Raw genomic sequence first — 18,639 nt, 5'->3', positions numbered from 1 at the left:
TCGGGGCCCCCAGCTCCAAAGTACTTCCCTGCAGCCTTAGCGATGATCTTAGTCTTTTCGGATCTCTTCTTGGTTTGCCCAGTACAGTTAATCACTTCCACTATAAAGAGGAAGAAATCTTTCCTCTTCACAACCAGTACATCCTCCGCACCCACAGGGCCTCTGCCCGTGGAAGCCACACTCACAGGCATCCCAGTGGGGACCTCCCCCTGGCCGCGGGCAACGCTGCCCCCTCCCCTGTCGCCTAGGACACCAGCAGCACTGGCAGCCCCCACTGCATCCACCGTCACCTGACTACCAGACACCTTCTTGACCGCATCCGCGTAGGATAGGCCTTGAGAGGCTCTAACTTTTTGCACCTCAGCAGCCCTCTTGCTGAACACGCATCCCCCGTAGGCAGAGCTATGCTCTCCCCCACAGTTACAGCACTTGAGTTTTGCTCCGTCGTCACACTTCCCATACTCGTGGTCTCCTGCACATTTACCACACTTCTGCTTCCCTCTACAGACCGCTGCAATATGCCCAAAGCGCTGGCACTTGAAGCAACGCAGGGGCGGCAGAACATATGGGCGTACGCCATAGCGCATGTACCCAACGCACACCACACGAGGCAGGATCCCACCTTCAAATCTAATCATTATCGACAGGCTGTCACACCTTACCCCATCCCGGGTCATCTTCAACCGCCTAGCATCCACCACCTTAGCTCCAGTCAAATTCTCCTTTATGTCATCCACAGATGTCGTCATAGGGACGCCTACTATAACTCCCCTGACCGTGCCTCTTACAGCATCAGACACAAGAATGTCCTTCCCCCCCAGACACTTAGCTTCAATCGCCTTCCTTTGCTGAGCCACGTCCTTGCACACGACCAGCAGCGAGCCATCCCTAAGGACACTCGCATGCTTGACCACTCCCACAGCTACAGTCTTGTTGTTGTTGTTGTTGTTGTTGTTTTATGGCGGTTGGCATCCAAGTGTTGCATTACCGCCAGACTTTATTCCTCAGACTTTGTCGTAGTCCTCAGACTCTGTCGTAGTCCGTAAAAGTACTCCTTCCATTGCTTTGGTGTTACAAAGCCCATGAGGTCATGATATGTCTTTGTGACTAGAATAGTTGTTGTTTCAGAGACCAACCGGCTTTATTCCAGGGAGACTCTTCTTCATCTTCCTCTCCTTCTTTGACGTTCGGTGCTTCCACCGTACAGCGTTAGGCTTCATTCTATAGGCTTTAATATGTCCACTGATGTCGCTGCTTGGTAGCCGTGCGTCTACGAGACTGGGCGAGGACAGGAGACCACCCCCACCCCCATCTCGTCACTCTGATCACTCTGACTCCCCACAAGCAGACCCCCATCACTCCGACTCCCATTTAGCGCCTTTAGCCTGTTTTCTATATCTGCCCAATCAAGCTCCTTTGTTCCAAGGAATCTCCCTGCAGCTTTAGCAATGATCCTGATCCTTTCAGTTCTGCTTTGAGTCTGAGCAGCACAGTTTACAACATCCACCATAAAGAGTACAAAATCCTCTCTATCCACAACCAGGGTATTCTCATTAATTCTGGAACCTGCACACTTGGGACCTCCACTCTTGAAACCTTCACACTTCTTGGGAGCCACGCTGGCCTTTCTCATTTCGCCCTGGCTGGGAGCAACGCTGGCTCCTCTCTCTGTATTTACTCTAAACTCGTTACTTGAAACTTTCTTGACTGCATCTGCATAGGATATACCTTGAGAGACCTTTATTTTCTGCACCTCAGCAGCTCTTTTGCTAAACCTGCATCCCCCGAAGGCAGAGCTATGTTCTTCCCCACAGTTACAGCACTTCAGTTTTGCACCCACGTCACACTTCCCATACTCGTGGTCTCCTGCACATTTACCACATCTTTGCTTCCCTCTACAGACCGCTGCAATATGCCCAAAGCGCTGGCACTTAAAGCAACGCAGGGGCGGCGGAACATATGGCCTGACGCTATAGCACATGTACCCAATGAACACCTTACTAGGCAGGCACCTCCCTTCAAGTGTTACCATTACCGACAAGCTGTCACATCTTACCCCAAACCGGGTCACCTTCAAACGCCTAGCGTCCACCACCGTAACTCCAGTCAAATTCTCCTTAACTTCATCCACAGACGTCGCCGTAGGGACACCTACGATAACTCCTCTGACCGTGTTTCTTTCAGCATCAGACACAAGAATGTCCTTTCCACCCAGACGTTTAGCTCCAATCGCCTTCCGTTGCTGAGCCGCGTCCTTGCACACGACCAGCAGCGAGCCATCTCTAAGGACACTCGCACTCTTGATCACTCCCACAGCTACAGTTAGGCTCTTTGACAATGCCACTGAATTCCACTCCTTAAAGGATGCACTATCCTGTGCAAGCTTTATGATCACCTTACAGTCTCTGCTCTCACCCCGGATATCAATAGCTTCAGCCTCATCCTGCTGCTCATTCCCAGAACCCTCGGACGAGCTAAGGGACTTTTTACGTTTCCGGGCACGTGCAGGCAGAAAAGGCTGCTCCTCCACGCCGTCCAGAACGTCTTCCATCCCCGATCCACTCTCCTCCGCCATCTCCCGTCTCTCCAGACCGGGTGTTGAGCAAGGTCTTTCAGAGACCAACCGGCTTTATTCCAGGGAGACTCTTCTTCATCTTCCTCTCCCTCTTTGACGTTCGGTGCTTTGGAAGTACAAAGCCCATGAGGTCATGGGACGTCTTTGTTGTTTTACAAAGCCCATGAGGTCATGGGACGTCTTTGTCGTTTTATCCTTTAGAAGTCCTTCTTCCATCACTTTGGTGTTTCTAGGCCCATGAAGTCAAAGCGCGTTAGAACATCCTCTTGCTCCTCATCCTCGGCTCAGTCTCCAACACCCCCCACCTCTATAAACGTTTACCCAGCCCTGTGCTACATAAGTAAGCAACCACAGCCTGACACAAACCCTGTGACTGAATCGCCAGAACGTTCCGCAGATTGAACTCCCGCCCATTATTCCGAAACCACAAGGCCAACCCGGCCCTTTCTCTATCATAAGCCTCACAGCAAATCAGCACATGCTCGACAGTCTCTTGGCACCCGACAGTGACCACACAGACCGGTCAGGTGTTTGCCTATCCTACTCAGTGACCAATTGAGTCCAGTATGGCCAATCCTCATGCGGGCGAAGGCCCTTTCCTCCCACGCGTTCCTGCCCATAGACCCGCAAGGACCCACACTACCCTGTATGTGATAGAGATGCCGTCCAGTAACACAGTGGCTCCAAAATTCCTGCCAAAGGCCGACCACATGACTCTTGATAACGGGCTTGATTTCAGATTTGCTTAACTCAACCGCCACATCAATTGATGGCCGCCTAAGGGAACGTTTAGCCAGTGCATCAGCCATTTCGTTACCATCCACCCCCACATGCGCAGGGACCCAAAAGAAGGAAACCCTCACATCCTTCCTGGACAGGGAGAGCATCAGACAGAAGATGCCATTCAACACATCCTGTCTGCAATCCGATTTCCCAGATTTAATGCTTTGCAATGCAGAAAGGCTGTCAGAGGCCACCACAATGCCGCAACACTGCAAAGCAGATTCTGCCCATTCCAATGCCAACCGTATCGCTATGAGTTCCGACGTGAAAACAGAAAGGCGATCTGTCAACCTCTTCTTGACCGCCAGCCCCAGGTCAGGCACAAAATAAGCGGCGCCAGTACGCCCACTCTCAGGATCCCTAGACCCGTCGGTATAAATAAACACATCACCTGAGTGCTTATCGATGAGCGCTTGAACGGCAAACTGCGGTGCCCTCCCAGCGACTCCTCTAAGCTTGCCACGCAAGCTAACATCAACAGGAGCCGGGACAAACTTCCACGGAGCTATAGCAGACAAAGCCACCGACGGGCTCACACGCAGATCACCAACCCCCGCAAGCCGCGCCTTCGCATTTCCTACCTGGCTAAAAACCATACCGCCAGCCTCACTCTGCCCCCCATCAACCCTGAGAAAGTCCCTCACCGGGTGAGAGCTCGTATGACCTTGCACATTCACCCAGTAAGCCAACAGAAGTTCTAGCCTCCGGAGCCGTAACGGCAATTCCCCCAACTCAACCTGCAGCGCCGAGACAGGGGAGGTCCTAAAAGCCCTACAGCAGATGCGCAAGGCCTGGGCTTGCTCCACATCAAGCTTCTTTAAGTTAGTCTCAGCCGCAGACATGTAGGCTATACAGCCATAATCAATAGCCGCCCTCATGACGGCCCGATAAATACCCAGGAGCGACCTTCTGCTGGCCCCCCAGTCCTGGCCGGATAGACAACGAAGCAAGTTATTCACCCTTTTGCATTTACCACTGACCTCATCAATGTGCTGATGCCAACTAAGCCTCTCGTCAAAGGTGACCCCCAAGAACCTCACCTCCCTGACCTGTTCGAGCACCTGCCCATGCAGTCGAAGGGAGACGTCCCTATGCCCATTGAAGAAACAGATCACTTGAGACTTCCGTACGGACAGTTTAAACCCCCACTTCAGGGTCCACTGCGCCACCTGCTGTATTGCCCTTTGCAGTTTCGCCTCGTAAAACCGGAGATTCCTCCCTCTCACCCATAGAGCGCCATCGTCAGCATAAAGGCTCCTCCCAACAGACCCATCCACGTCGTCAAAGATGTCCTTAATCATAACATTGAACAAGATAGGGCTACACACACTCCCCTGCGGGATCCCATTCTCCACCCCATAGACCCCAGAGTAAGCAGCGCCCACTCTGGTTTGGATACGCCGGCCAGACAGAAAGCTCCGGACCCAGTTAAACAGTTTACCCTTCACACCACACTTCCGCAGCTTAATGAGGAGCCCATCCTTCCAAACCATATCGTACGCCTTCTCCACATCGAAGAGCACCGCAATAACCTTTTCTTTCTGAGCCCTGGCCAGCTGGATATCAGATTCCAAACACAACACGGAATCCATGGTGTTCCTGCCCTTACGGAAACCACTCTGGTGCGCGGGAAGCAAACCCTGACTCTCCAAGAAGTAATCCAACCGCTCGGTAACTATGCGCTCCATCGTTTTCCCGAGCTGCGACGTCAAGGCAATCGGCCTATAACTTGAAGGGTCAGACGCTGGCCTACCCGGCTTCAGAACCGGCACCACCGTAGACTGTTTCCACGCAGATGGAACACAACCTGAATCCCAAACACGGTTGAAAAGACCCAGGGCTAGCCCAAGCGTGTCATCAGTCAAATGAGAGAGCATGTCATAGCACACCTCATCTTTACCCGGGGCTGTCTGTTTCGCCTTAGAAAGTGCTCTCCTTAGCTCAAACAAACTAAACGGAAGGTCAAGGTCATCTTGAGTCGAAGGCTGGTGCCCAATCAGCTCAGAATTCTGGGCCAGAGTACTCTCCCTGTAGTGCCTTTCCGCAGGTGAGAGATTGTCAGAGCTGTGCACCGACACAAAGGTGCTGGCCAACAGTTCAGCTTTGTCAACGTCGCTGACTGCTTCAACACCATTCAGTATTAGGACCGGGGTCCCATGACGGCGCTCAACCCCATGCATCCGCTTAATCATCCCCCAAACATCCCCGAGACGCGTTTCTCTCCCAATTTTGGAACAATACCGCCTCCAATAGGCACTCTTGGCCGTTCTTACAGTTTTCCGCACAACAGCGCGGGCCCTCTTGTAGTCAATGAGGGCACCCTCAGTGTGGGTAACCCTTAGCCGGCGAAACGCCGCATTTCTCGCCCTAACAGCATGACCACATGCTTCATTCCACCACGGCACCCGCTTCCTATGTCCACTACCACCACTCTTAGGAATCGTGCCTACCGCTGACTGCATGATGAGCGAGACAATTGCACTATTGAGATCATCCACCTGAGTCAATCCTCCTTCCTGCAGAACCCTAGAACCATCATCAGCTTTCCTCAGGAAAGCCCCCCAGTTCGCCCTTGCCAACTGCCACCTCTGGATCCTCGTCCCCCTGACCACACAGCTCCCAAAGCCAATCTCGGTGCGAACTAGATAGTGATCGCTACCAAAAGAAAGATTACCAAGAACCTCCCAACTACAAACACCAGCTAACTCCTTGGACACAAGCGTAAGATCTATTGCACTTTCCGTACCGGTCCCCATATCATAGCGGGTCCCACTCCCATCATTCAGACAAACCAACTCCCTTTGATTGATAAAACCCTCTACCACCTGCCCATACCTATCGGTACCACTACCGCCCCACAAAGCGCTATGCGCATTAAAATCCCCACACCACACGGCCTTTCCCCGAACATCCTTACCGATACTATGTAAGGACTCTAACGTTAACTCACCACACGGATTATAAAGGTTAACCACAGTAACAGCTTCACCACCCAGCCAGACCCTCACCGCCAGAGCCTCCGGCGCTTTACTCACACTGACAACAACGTAATTTAGGTCATCTCGGACAAACACAGCCACACCTCTGCCTCTACCCTGCTCCCTATCATTCCTAACACACACACATACCCTTGTATCCCAAAAACCCACCTAGGTTGTAACCAAGTCTCCTGCACGCACATAACGTGAGGCTTGTTCAACAAGGTAGAGACAAAATGCATAAATTCCTGGCCATTGTACGCACGGCTACCAAGCAACGACATCAGTGGAAATATCAAAGCCTAAAGAATGAAGCCTAAAGAGTAAAGCTGTACGGCGGAAGCACCGAACATCAAAGAATGGGTGGAAGATGGAGAGTCAGCCCTTGAATTAAGCCGGTCGGACTCTGAACCTAAAGGATTTGTGCCTGACCTGGGGCTGGCGGTCAAGAAGAGGTTGACAGGAGGTCGCCTTTCTGTTTTCACGTCGGAACTCACAGCGATACGGTTGGCATTGGAATGGGCGGAATCTGCTTTGCAGTGTTGCGGCATTGTGGTGGCCTCTGACAGCCTTTCTGCATTGCAAAGCATTAAATCTGGGAAATCGGATTGCAGACAGGATGTGTTGAATGGCATCTTCTGTCTGATGCTCTCCCTGTCCAGGAAGGATGTGAGGGTTTCCTTCATTTGGGTCCCTGCGCATGTGGGGGTGGATGGTAACGAAATGGCTGATACACTGGCTAAACGTTCCCTTAGGCGGCCATCAATTGATGTGGCGGTTGAGTTAAGCAAATCTGAAATCAAGCCCGTTATCAAGAGTCATGTGGTTGGCCTTTGGCAGGAATTTTGGAGACACTGTGTTACTGGACGGCATCTCTATCACATACAGGGTAGTGTGGGTCCTTGCGGGTCTATGGGCAGGAACGCGTGGGAGGAAAGGGCCTTCGCCCGCATGAGGATTGGCCATACTGGACTCAATTGGTCACTGAGTAGGATAGGCAAACATCCGACCGGTCTGTGTGGTCACTGTCGGGTGCCGGAGACTGTCGAGCATGTGCTGATTTGCTGTGAGGCTTATGATAGAGAAAGGGCCGGGTTGGCCTTGTGGTTTCGGAATAATGGGCGGGAGTTCAATCTGCGGAACGTTCTGGCGATCCAGTCACAGGGTTTGTGTCAGGCTGTGGTTGCTTACTTATGTAGCACAGGGCTGGGTAAACGTTTATAGAGGTGGGGGGTGTTGGAGACTGAGCCGAGGATGAGGAGCAAGAGGATGTCCTAACGCGCTTTGACTTCATGGGCCTAGGAACGCCAAAGTGATGGAAGAAGGACTTCTAAAGGATAAAACGACAAAGACGTCCCATGACCTCATGGGCTTTGTAAAGCAAGAGTCTGGCGGTAACAACAACACAACTCTGGTATTTTTGACTCCCTGGGCCTCTGCCAATAACAACATCGCTGACGGTGGATTATTGAGCGTTGTTTGGATATTACGGCAACATAGAGGAACGCCTCGGTCCGTATGACGGGGAAGAGGAAGAGGAAGCGTGACCTGGTCGGTGACGATATGAACAGCGGGGAGGACTCCCCTGGAGCCACTGATCCTGTGCAGCGTAGGGCATCTTCTTGCTCGTCTATGGAGGGCTCTCTCAGTGAGGAGCAGGGCGGGGGGGGTTGCAGATATCGGGGATGTGAGTTCAGAGTGTAAGGTGTTCATAAAGCTCGTGCAGGATAATGCGTCCTTTAAGGGGTCGGATCCGATGGCGTTGACAAGGAGCCTGACTGTAGCTGTGGGAGTGGTCAAGCATGCGAGTGTCCTTAGGGATGGCTCGCTGCTGGTCGTGTGCAAGGACGTGGCTCAGCAAAGGAAGGCGATTGAAGCTAAGTGTCTGGGGGGGAAGGACATTCTTGTGTCTGATGCTGTAAGAGGCACGGTCAGGGGAGTTATCGTAGGCGTCCCTACGACGACATCTGTGGATGACATAAAGGAGAATTTGACTGGAGCTAAGGTGGTGGATGCTAGGCGGTTGAAGATGACCCGGGATGGGGTAAGGTGTGACAGCCTGTCGATAATGATTAGATTTGAAGGTGGGATCCTGCCTCGTGTGGTGTGCGTTGGGTACATGCGCTATGGCGTACGCCCATATGTTCTGCCGCCCCTGCGTTGCTTCAAGTGCCAGCGCTTTGGGCATATTGCAGCGGTCTGTAGAGGGAAGCAGAAGTGTGGTAAATGTGCAGGAGACCACGAGTATGGGAAGTGTGACGACGGAGCAAAACTCAAGTGCTGTAACTGTGGGGGAGAGCATAGCTCTGCCTACGGGGGATGCGTGTTCAGCAAGAGGGCTGCTGAGGTGCAAAAAGTTAGAGCCTCTCAAGGCATATCCTACGCGGATGCGGTCAAGAAGGTGTCTGGTAGTCAGGTGAAAGTGGATGCAGTGGGGGCTGCCAGTGCTGCTGGTGTCCTAGGCGACAGGGGAGGGGGCAGCGTTGCCCGCGGCCAGGGGGAGGTCCCCACTGGGATGCCTGTTAGTGTGGCTTCCACGGGCAGAGGCCCTGTGGGTGCGGAGGATGTACTGGTTGTGAAGAGGAAAGATTTCTTCCTCTTTATGGTGGAAGTGATTAACTGTACTGGTCAAACCAAGAAGAGATCCGAAAAGACTAAGATCATCGCTAAGGCTGCAGGGAAGTACTTTGGAGCTGGGGGTCCCGAGTGGACGGAGATAGAGGATGCGCTGCGGGAAGGCTTCCTGCCCCATTCTGGCAGTGGGAGTGGGGGGGCTCCCGATGCGCCGTCAGGTTCCGGGGGCTCATAATGGCGGTGGTTGTCTTGCAATGGAATGCGCGTAGTCTTCGTGCTAATGGCCAGGAATTTAAGCATTTTGTCTCTACCTTGTTGAACAAGCCTCACGTTATGTGCGTACAGGAGACTTGGTTACAACCTAGGTCGGGTTTTGGGATACAAGGGTATGTGTGTGTGTTAGGAATGATAGGGAGCAGGGTAGAGGCGGAGGTGTGGCTGTGTTTGTCCGAGATGACCTAAATTACGTTGTTGTCAGTGTGAGTAAAGCGCCGGAGGCTCTGGCGGTGAGGGTCTGGCTGGGTGGTGAAGCTGTTACTGTGGTTAACCTTTATAATCCGTGTGGTGAGTTAACGTTAGAGTCCTTACATAGTATCGGTAAGGATGTTCGGGGAAAGGCCGTGTGGTGTGGGGATTTTAATGCGCATAGCGCTTTGTGGGGCGGTAGTGGTACCGATAGGTATGGGCAGGTGGTAGAGGGTTTTATCAATCAAAGGGAGTTGGTTTGTCTGAATGATGGGAGTGGGACCCGCTATGATATGGGGACCGGTACGGAAAGTGCAATAGATCTTACGCTTGTGTCCAAGGAGTTAGCTGGTGTTTGTAGTTGGGAGGTTCTTGGTAATCTTTCTTTTGGTAGCGATCACTATCTAGTCCGCACCGAGATTGGCTTTGGGAGCTGTGTGGTCAGGGGGACGAGGATCCAGAGGTGGCAGTTGGCAAGGGCGAACTGGGGGGCTTTCCTGAGGAAAGCTGATGATGGTTCTAGGGTTCTGCAGGAAGGCGGATTGACTCAGGTGGATGATCTCAATAGTGCAATTGTCTCGCTCATCATGCAGTCAGCGGTAGGCACGATTCCTAAGAGTGGTGGTAGTGGACATAGGAAGCGGGTGCCGTGGTGGAATGAAGCATGTGGTCATGCTGTTAGGGCGAGAAATGCGGCGTTTCGCCGGCTAAGGGTTACCCACACTGAGGGTGCCCTCATTGACTACAAAAGGGCCCGCGCTGTTGTGCGGAAAACTGTAAGAACGGCCAAGAGTGCCTATTGGAGGCGGTATTGTTCCAAAATTGGGAGAGAAACGCGTCTCGGGGATGTTTGGGGGATGATTAAGCGGATGCATGGGGTTGAGCGCCGTCATGGGACCCCGGTCCTAATACTGAATGGTGTTGAAGCAGTCAGCGACGTTGACAAAGCTGAACTGTTGGCCAGCACCTTTGTGTCGGTGCACAGCTCTGACAATCTCTCACCTGCGGAAAGGCACTACAGGGAGAGTACTCTGGCCCAGAATTCTGAGCTGATTGGGCACCAGCCTTCGACTCAAGATGACCTTGACCTTCCGTTTAGTTTGTTTGAGCTAAGGAGAGCACTTTCTAAGGTGAAACAGACAGCCCCGGGTAAAGATGAGGTGTGCTATGACATGCTCTCTCATTTGACTGATGACACGCTTGGGCTAGCCCTGGGTCTTTTCAACCGTGTTTGGGATTCAGGTTGTGTTCCATCTGCGTGGAAACAGTCTACGGTGGTGCCGGTTCTGAAGCCGGGTAGGCCAGCGTCTGACCCTTCAAGTTATAGGTCGATTGCCTTGACGTCGCAGCTCGGGAAAACGATGGAGCGCATAGTTACCGAGCGGTTGGATTACTTCTTGGAGAGTCAGGGTTTGCTTCCCGCGCACCAGAGTGGTTTCCGTAGGGGCAGGAACACCATGGATTCCGTGTTGTGTTTGGAATCTGATATCCAGCTGGCCAGGGCTCAGAAAGAAAAGGTTATTGCGGTGCTCTTTGATGTGGAGATGGCGTACGATATGGTTTGGAAGGATGGGCTCCTCATTAAGCTGCGGAAGTGTGGTGTGAAGGGTAAACTGTTTAACTGGGTCCGGAGCTTTCTGTCTGGCCGGCGTATCCAAACCAGAGTGGGCGCTGCTTACTCTGGGGTCTATGGGGTGGAGAATGGGATCCCGCAGGGGAGTGTGTGTAGCCCTATCTTGTTCAATGTTATGATTAAGGACATCTTTGACGACGTGGATGGGTCTGTTGGGAGGAGCCTTTATGCTGATGATGGCGCTCTATGGGTGAGAGGGAGGAATCTCCGGTTTTACGAGGCGAAACTGCAAAGGGCAATACAGCAGGTGGAGCAGTGGACCCTGAAGTGGGGGTTTAAACTGTCCGTACGGAAGTCTCAAGTGATCTGTTTCTTCAATGGGCATAGGGACGTCTCCCTTCGACTGCATGGGCAGGTGCTCGAACAGGTCAGGGAGGTGAGGTTCTTGGGGGTCACCTTTGACGAGAGGCTTAGTTGGCGTCAGCACATTGATGAGGTCAGTGGTAAATGCAAAAGGGTGAATAACTTGCTTCGTTGTCTATCCGGCCAGGACTGGGGGGCCAGCAGAAGGTCGCTCCCGGGTATTTATCGGGCCGTCATGAGTGCGGCTATTGATTATGGCTGTATAGCCTACATGTCTGCGGCTGAGACTAACTTAAAGAAGCTTGATGTGGAGCAAGCCCAGGCCTTGCGCATCTGCTGTAGGGCTTTTAGGACCTCCCCTGTCTCGGCGCTGCAGGTTGAGTTGGGGGAATTGCCGTTACGGCTCCGGAGGCTAGAACTTCTGTTGGCTTACTGGGTGAATGTGCAAGGTCATACGAGCTCTCACCCGGTGAGGGACTTTCTCAGGGTTGATGGGGGGCAGAATGAGGCTGGCAGTATGGTTTTTAGCCAGGTAGGAAATGCGAAGGCGCGGCTTGCGGGGGTTGGTGATCTGCGTGTGAGCCCGTCGGTGGCTTTGTCTGCTATAGCTCCGTGGAAGTTTGTCCCGGCTCCTGTTGATGTTAGCTTGCGTGGCAAGCTTAGAGGAGTCGCTGGGAGGGCACCGCAGTTTGCCGTTCAAGCGCTCATCGATAAATCAAATCAAATCAAATCAAATCAAATCAAATCATCAAATCAAATCAAATCAAATCAAAATCAAATCAAATCAAATCAAATCAAATCAAATCAAAATCAAATCAATTTATTTTTGTAAGGCCCAAAATCACAACAACAGTTGCCTCTGAGGGCCACAGGGAGAAATGAATCAACAATGTCTGTGGTGGCGATGAAGTCAGACAATGTCTGTGGTGGCGAGGGACGATGTCCCAGGGTCCTCTGTCCTTAGACTCTCCTTCTCGGCCAGGAAAAACTACAAACTCAGGTGATGTGTTTATTTATACCGACGGGTCTAGGGATCCGGAGAGTGGGCGTACTGGCGCCGCTTATTTTGTGCCTGACCTGGGGCTGGCGGTCAAGAAGAGGTTGACAGATCGCCTTTCTGTTTTCACGTCGGAACTCATAGCGATACGGTTGGCATTGGAATGGGCGGAATCTGCTTTGCAGTGTTGCGGCATTGTGGTGGCCTCTGACAGCCTTTCTGCATTGCAAAGCATTAAATCTGGGAAATCGGATTGCAGACAGGATGTGTTGAATGGCATCTTCTGTCTGATGCTCTCCCTGTCCAGGAAGGATGTGAGGGTTTCCTTCTTTTGGGTCCCTGCGCATGTGGTGGTGGATGGTAACGAAATGGCTGATGCACTGGCTAAACGTTCCCTTAGGCGGCCATCAATTGATGTGGCGGTTGAGTTAAGCAAATCTGAAATCAAGCCCATTATCAAGAGTCATGTGGTCGGCCTTTGGCAGGAATTTTGGAGCCACTGTGTTACTGGACGGCATCTCTATCACATACAGGGTAGTGTGGGTCCTTGCGGGTCTATGGGCAGGAACGCGTGGGAGGAAAGGGCCTTCGCCCGCATGAGGATTGGCCATACTGGACTCAATTGGTCACTGAGTAGGATAGGCAAACACCCGACCGGTCTGTGTGGTCACTGTCGGGTGCCAGAGACTGTCGAGCATGTGCTGATTTGCTGTGAGGCTTATGATAGAGAAAGGGCCGGGTTGGCCTTGTGGTTTCGGAATAATGGGCGGGAGTTCAATCTGCGGAACGTTCTGGCGATTCAGTCACAGGGTTTGTGTCAGGCTGTGGTTGCTTACTTATGTAGCACAGGGCTGGGTAAACGTTTATAGAGGTGGGGGGTGTTGGAGACTGAGCCGAGGATGAGGAGCAAGAGGATGTTCTAACGCGCTTTGACTTCATGGGCCTAGAAACACCAAAGTGATGGAAGAAGGACTTCTAAAGGATAAAACGACAAAGACGTCCCATGACCTCATGGGCTTTGTAAAACAACAAAGACGTCCCATGACCTCATGGGCTTTGTACTTCCAAAGCACCGAACGTCAAAGAGGGAGAGGAAGATGAAGAAGAGTCTCCCTGGAATAAAGCCGGTTGGTCTCTGACACAACAACTATTCTAGTCACAAAGACATATCATGACCTCATGGGCTTTGTAACACCAAAGCAATGGGAGGAGTACTTTTACGGACTACGACAGAGTCTGAGGATTACGAAACGTCTGAGGAATAAAGTCTGGCGGTAATGCAACACTCGGATGCCAACCGCCATAAAACAACAACAACAACAACAACAAAGACGTCCCATGACCTCATGGGCTTTGTACTTCCAAAGCACCGAACGTCAAAGAGGGAGAGGAAGATGAAGAAGAGTCTCCCTGGAATAAAGCCGGTTGTTGTTGTTGTTGTTGTTGTTTTATGGCGGTTGACATCCGAGTGTTGCATTACCGCCAGACTTTATTCCTTAGACTTTGTCGTAGTCCTAAAAGTTCTTCTTCCAGTGCCTTGACTTCCAGTGCTTTGTCCTCAGACTCTGTCGTAGTCCGTAAAAGTACTCCTTCCATTGCTTTGGTGTTACAAAGCCCATGAGGTCATGATTTGTCTTTGTGACTAGAATAGTTGTTGTTGTTTCAGAGACCAACCGGCTTTATTCCAGGGAGACTCTTCTTCATCTTCCTCTCCTTCTTTGACGTTCGGTGCTTCCACCGTACAGCTTTATTCTTTAGGCTTCATTCTATAGGCTTTAATATTTCCACTGATGTCGCCGCTTGGTAGCCGTGCGTCTACGAGACTGGACGAGGACAGGAGACCACCCCTACCCCCATCTCGTCACTCTGATCACTCTGACTCCCCAAAAGCAGACCCCCATCACTCCGACTCCCATTTAGCGCCTTTAGCCTGTTTTCTATATCTGCCCAATCAAGCTCCTTTGTTCCAAGGAATCTCCCTGCAGCTTTAGCAATGATCCTGATCCTTTCAGTTCTGCTTTGAGTCTGAGCAGCACAGTTTACAACATCCACCATAAAGAGTACAAAATCCTCTCTATCCACAACCAGGGTATTCTCATTAATTCTGGAACCTGCACACTTGGGACCTCCACTCTTGAAACCTTCACACTTCTTGGGAGCCACGCTGGCCTTTCTCATTTCGCCCTGGCTGGGAGCAGCGCTGGCTCCTCTCTCTGTATTTACTCTAAACTCATTACTTGAAACTTTCTTGACTGCATCTGCATAGGATATACCTTGAGAGACCTTTATTTTATGCACCTCAGCAGCTCTTTTGCTAAACCTGCATCCCCCGTAGGCAGAGCTATGTTCTTCCCCACAGTTACAGCACTTCAGTTTTGCTCCCACGTCACACTTCCCATACTCGTGATCTCCTGCACATTTACCACATCTTTGCCTCCCTCTACAGACCGCTGCAATATGCCCAAAGCGCTGGCACTTAAAGCAACGCAGGGGCGGTGGAACATATGGCCTAACGTCATGGCACATGAACCCAATGAACACCTTACTAGGCAGGCACCTCCCTTCAAGTGTTACCATTACCGACAAGCTGTCACATCTTACCCCAGACCGGGTCACCTTCAACCGCCTAGCGTCCAGCACCTTAGCTCCAGTCAAATTCTCCTTAACTTCATCCACAGACGTCGCCGTAGGGACGCCTACGATAACTCCTCTGACCATGTTTCTTTCAGCATCAGACACAAGAATGTCCTTTCCACCCAGACGTTTAGTTCCAATCGCCTTCCGTTGCTGAGCCGCGTCCTTGCACATGACCAGCAGCGAGCCATCTCTAAGGACACTCGCACTCTTGATCACTCCCACAGCTACAGTTAGGCTCTTTGACAATGCCACTGAATTCCACTCCTTAAAGGATGCACTATCCTGTGCAAGCTTTATGATCACCTTACAGTCTCTGCTCTCACCCCGGATATCAATAGCTTCAGCCTCATCCTGCTGCTCATTCCCAGAACCCTCGGACGAGCTAAGGGACTTTTTACGTTTCCGGGCACGTGCAGCCAGAAAAGGCTGCTCCTCCACGCCGTCCAGAACGTCTTCGACCACCGATCCACTCTCCTCCGCCATCTTCCGTGCGCCCCAGTTGGGAGATCGGTCTCTGAAACAACAACTATTCTAGTCACCAAGACATATCATGACCTCATGGGCTTTGTAACACCAAAGCAATGGAAGGAGTACTTTTACGGACTACGACAGAGTCTGAGGACTACGAAAAGTCTGAGGAATAAAGTCTGGCGGTAATGCAACACTCGGATGCCAACCGCCATAAAACAACAACAACAACAACAACAACAACAACAACAACAACAAAGACATCTCATGACCTCATGGGCTTTTTTAACACCAAAGCAATGGAAGAAGAACTTTTAAGGACTATGACAATGTCTGAGGAATACAGTCTGGCGCTAATGCAACACTCGGATGCCAACCTCCATAAAACAACAACAACAACAACAACAACAACAACAACAAAATGAATTCGAAAGAATAAAGTCTGGCGGTAATGCAACACTTGGATGCCAACCGCCATAAAACAACAACGACGACAACAACAGGTGTGGTGGGAGGTAACTGGGAAATCCAGGAAATAGCAGATGGCAGGTGAGGGGCGGAAACACAGGAACACATGGCACACATAAACAAACATGGGAGCACATGACAAACACAAGGGGCACATGAGTCTCAGCAGAGCGGATACTAACAGGTATAAAGTGTGCACAAAATTAAAGTGTTTAGTAAAGAAGCACTTAGCAGTTACTTGGCTTGGCATAGGGTTCATCGTTGACTTCAGTGCACAGTTGGCAAGGCAAAGATGTATGATCCTGTTGTAGCCTTGATAAGGCATTCATGGGTACCCCCCCAAAAAATGTTACAATTATGAGAAACTTTTCTCGTTATTACGAGATACTTTTCTCCTAACAAGTTAAAATCTCGTGATTACAAGATAATTTGAAAGAAATCTCGTGATTACGAGATAATCTAAAAGATGTGAATACAATGAGTTTCCAAATTTATTATCCTTGGGGAATATAAAAAGGAATAAGCAATCAAATAAGATAATCCTTAAGGGAGAAATTTGTCTTGGGACATGCTTTATCACACAGAAAAGACATTACCAGCAATGCGAGCACATTCAATCAACCTAATGTCTATTTTTTCCCCATCCTCGCCTAGTGTCTTTTAATTGTGATTTTCCAAATTAAAAACAGTATTAAAACAGTACACTTTGTCTAAATAAATGCGTTGTACATCATTTGAAAGGTAGGAATGTCTACATTTTGGTGATATGCATGGAAGCAATGTAAATTTACTACATTTAAAACATATTTAAAATATCGATTTTTGGAAACAGGGAGTACTTGAGTGAACATATATTTATATTTCCTGGTTACAAAGCAACCTGGTTACAAAGATTAGAACCTTTTACAGACAAGAAAGGTTTAAAGAAAAGAGGTACAATAGCTTATTAAAATTGCCTACAAATGGGGTTTGTACAATGGAGCTGAAATAAACAGAACGAAATGGAATTTAAAATGGTTTGGGAGATGTAGGTTTTGTAAGGGTGTTGTGCCTGATCTTAAAAGCGTGAAAAACAGAACCAGGTCCAAATAAATTCCTCATGTTTTATAGCATCCTAGTTATTCAAATCAAATACATTTACATGCACTTTTCACAACTTTCAGACCACATCTTCTTATAAAGCATTTCTGCACAGGGCCAAAAACAAAATCTACTTAATTAAATCAAAATAAATAAATGTTACCTTTTATACCTGTTCCATTACAGTGCTAGGAAGCTTCAACGACATCCTTTCAAAACTGTGTGTTAGTACTTTTTGGTAATCTCTTGCTTGTGAAGTCCACTAACTGTGCTGATTATTTACTTTACAAAAGAGGTTCCAGGACATCTGTTTTTTGCTTGTAAGTAAAAAAACAGAAACAAGCTTTTCAAAATGTTCAGTCATTCAGTGTCTCAAACAGGAGTAAAGGGAAAAAAATCACAAACTAGGAAAATAAATTAACATATCTATCCTAACTGATGCTTGTGTATTATAACCTATACCTCAACCTTTTTTAAATTAATTTAGTCTATTATAATACTGTTTGCATTCCTGCTTCGTTAATATATGCATTCTATGTCATTCTCACTTGATGAAAGTTGTACGGAGTCAAATTTAACATTTGCGGTCGATCCATTGTATGTGATTGTTTTAAGCAACAGTTCTTCATTTTTTGTAGAAATGACCTTTTTAATAAACACTTGAGGAGTATTACACAACACATTCAGCTTGGGTTTCGCTGATTAGCTAGAAGGACATTTAATATGAAATACTTGAGGCGTTAAGGCTATTCTTGCAAATATTCTATTCATTTTAATTTGCTATATGTATTCGATCAAATAAGTTATGAATTACTCCATAATAAGTGAGCCAACAGGACCTCTCAACATTTTATAACACCTCCCAAATTAGAAATTATGAAAGATACAGAATATATTTGAATATTTGATGAGGACGAGTTAAAGGGCTAAGACCTCTAACAGTTACACATAGAACAGCCATGCCATTACCACCATCACCATACAATTTCATCAGAGTTTTGATTAGGCCCTATGAGAAAAACAAACACTGTGCTGCATTACTGTGTTGTTGTTGATGTCCAACTGTTGCAATGTTTCAAAGGCTGTTGACTGGCTGTTGTTGTGGCTCTTGGGTCAGCTAGTCAAAGATATGTATGGAACTGCAGTAATGGTTTTCCAGAGAGCTCCAGGTTCTACTTCTCTGATGGGAGGAGCCGTCATGTGGAGAGGCCCGCAGTGAGGGAAAAAACTGTGGATGCAATTTACATAAGTCTTTCACCATTTCAATACATTTGACTATGTTGATAAAAATGCATACTTAACATGTGTTTTGTGAAAAGAAAGAAAAAAGAAAAATGTAGACGGCGTTCAATTGTACAATTTTGCGATTTATTTAAAAAATGACTTATGACTTGATGTTATTAAACTCAAGGGTTTAAGCATAAAGGTAGTTTAAGAAAATATATGATTATTAAACAACAAACAAATAAACACAACTCTAGGTACCTTTTTTCATGCGACAACCAACACTCAACTGAGTTCTATAAAATCCAAATTCCCCAAAAATAACATTGCAAACCATTGTCCCCTTGTAAGGTTCTGTCGGACATATTTGTGAAAATTGACTATTTCATATATTCTTTTTCCTGGGTCTCTTCCGTACACTATATCTAAACTTTTCACAAGTAAATTGCAGTTA

Source organism: Eucyclogobius newberryi, unplaced genomic scaffold (genome assembly GCF_026437365.1).
Source record: "Eucyclogobius newberryi isolate DKJ021-1_F unplaced genomic scaffold, fEucNew1.0.hap1 SCAF_3, whole genome shotgun sequence".
Taxonomy (NCBI): domain Eukaryota; kingdom Metazoa; phylum Chordata; class Actinopteri; order Gobiiformes; family Gobiidae; genus Eucyclogobius; species Eucyclogobius newberryi.
The sequence above is the reverse complement of the archived record's forward strand: the minus strand, read 5'-3'. Positions refer to the sequence as shown.